We start from the raw sequence: 2,569 nt of genomic DNA on the forward strand, positions 1-2,569 counted from the left end.
TCCCAACCCAATCTAGTCCCACCTGCCAGCACCCGGCCCATATCCCTCCAAACCCTTCCTATTCATATACCCATCCAAATGCCTTTTAAATGTTGTAATTGTACCAGCCTCCACCACTTCCTCTGGCAGCTCATTCCCCACACGTACCACCCTCTGCGGGAAAACATTGCCCCTTAGGTCTCTTTTATATCTTTCCCCTCTCACCCTAAACCTATGCCCCTAGTTCTGGACTCCCCAACCCCAGGGAAAAGACTTTGTCAGAGGAAGTGGTGGAGGCTGGTACAATTGCAACAAGTTGCCCCTTAGGTCTCTTTTATATCTTTCCCCTCTCACCCTAAACCTATGCCCTCTAGTTCAGGACTCCCTGACCCCAGGGAAAAGACTTTGCCAGAGGAAGTGGTGGAGGCTGGTACAATTGCAACATTTAAAAGGCATCCGGATGGGTTTATGAATAGGAAGGGTTTGGAGGGATATGGGCCGGGTGCTGGCAAATGGTTAGGGATATCTGGGTCAGCATGGACGGGTTGGGCCGAAGGGTCTGTTACTGTGCTGTGCTTCTCTGTGAATCTTTGATTCTATCAACTTACCCACCAACAAAGTGAGATTAATCAGCCTATAATTGGTTGGCATTCCCTTTGCACCCTTTTGAAACAACAGAACCACATTTACATTCCTCCCGTATTTTCCCTGTGTCTACCATCCTATCTCTGCTACATATAATCTTATAGACCTCCATCAGGTCCCCCCTCAATCCTCTTTACTCCAGGAATAACAACTGCAGCTTATCCAATCCTTCCTAACAGCTCCGACCACATCTTCTGTACCATCTCTCATCCAATCACATCCCTCCTATAATGTACTGACCAGAACTGACACAGTACTTGGGTTGTGGCCTGAGCAGTGTTTTAGACAGTTCCAGCATAAACACCTTTCATCATGAGACAGCCCTTCTGAAATATTGCAGGTGTTAGGTCTAATAAACCTCAGAACTCAGCCAAGGCATTTATTCATGGAACTTTAGAAACCCGACAGTGTGGAAACAGGCCATTCTGCCCATTGAGTCCACACCAAACCCTCTGAAGAGCATCCCACACCGACTCACCCCCTATCCCTGTAGCCCTGCATTTCCCAAGGGTAGCCCACCTGGCCTGCACATCCCTGGACACTCTGGGCAATTTCCCACAGCCAGTCTGCCCTGACCTGCACAGGTTTGGACTGTGGGAGGAAACCCATGCAGACACGGGGAGAATGTGCACACTCCACGCAGACACGGGGAGTATGTGCACACTCCACGCAGACACGGGGAGAATGTGCACACTCCACGCAGACACGGGGAGAATGTGCACACTCCACGCAGACACGGGGAGTATGTGCACATTCCACGCAGACACGGGGAGTATGTGCACACTCCACGCAGACACGGGGAGAATGTGCACACTCCACACAGACATGGGGAGTATGTGCACACTCCACACAGACACGGGGAGTATGTGCACACTCCACACAGACACGGGGAGAATGTGCACACTCCCACGCAGACACGGGGAGAATGTGCACACTCCACGCAGACACGGGGAGTATGTGCACACTCCACACAGACACGGGGAGAATGTGCATACTCCAAACAGACACGGGGAGAATGTGCACACTCCCACGCAGACACGGGGAGTATGTGCACACTCCACACAGACACGGGGAGTATGTGCACACTCCACGCAGACACGGGGAGTATGTGCACACTCCCACGCAGACACGGGGAGAATGTGCACACTCCACGCAGACACGGGGAGTATGTGCACACTCCACGCAGACAAGGGGAGAATGTGCACACTCCACACAGACGCGGGGAGAATGTGCACACTCCACGCAGACACGGGGAGAATGTGCACACTCCACACAGACAAGGGGAGAATGTGCACACTCCACGCAGACACGGGGAGTATGTGCACACTCCACGCAGACACGGGGAGAATGTGCACACTCCACGCAGACAGTCGCCCGATGGTGCCTAGCGCCGTGAGGTGACCGTGCTGAGCACTGAGCTGCCCCAATCCTTCCATCAGCCAAGTGACTGACTCTGTGCACAGTAGTCCAGGTGCAGGGACCTGGGCATCCGTATACATGAATTAAAGGACATTAAGCTGCAAGTACAGCACCTCCTCAGGAAGCTAGCGTGAGTTTGAAAGGATGTGGAGTGGGGTGGGTTTCTTTGTAATTGCACAGGGTATTGGTGGGACCATAACTGGGAACTTTGTGGGAGGATAGACTTGCTCGAGATGGGCTGAAATGAGGCTGGTTCCAAGGGATTATCTAATGACGAGAAACTGAGATGAGGAAATGATCCCATGGTACAAATAAAATAGTGAAGGGGCTGGACAGGATGGATACTGAGAGGCTGTCCTTCCTGATGGGATATTTGGAACATTGGGAATAGTTTCAGGATAAGGGGCTGAGCAGTTTGGTTTGGGAGGGGTGTGAAATGTTGTGAGTCTTTGGAAATCTCCACCAGAGGGCAGCAGAGGCTCAGCCGGCGAGCACTGTCAAAGCTGATGCTGAGAGGTGTACCCGG

The 2,569-nt window shown here is 52.2% G+C and overlaps 1 protein-coding gene across 1 annotated transcript in view; it reads right to left on the reverse strand.

The window, feature by feature from the left end:
• LOC122551087 (short transient receptor potential channel 2-like) overlaps positions 1–2,569 on the reverse strand; it is a 28,263-nt gene that overhangs the window by 16,232 nt on the left and 9,462 nt on the right. The gene's annotated exons all lie outside the window — the stretch shown is intronic.

Source organism: Chiloscyllium plagiosum, chromosome 6, assembly GCF_004010195.1.
Source record: "Chiloscyllium plagiosum isolate BGI_BamShark_2017 chromosome 6, ASM401019v2, whole genome shotgun sequence".
In the NCBI taxonomy this organism is placed as follows: domain Eukaryota; kingdom Metazoa; phylum Chordata; class Chondrichthyes; order Orectolobiformes; family Hemiscylliidae; genus Chiloscyllium; species Chiloscyllium plagiosum.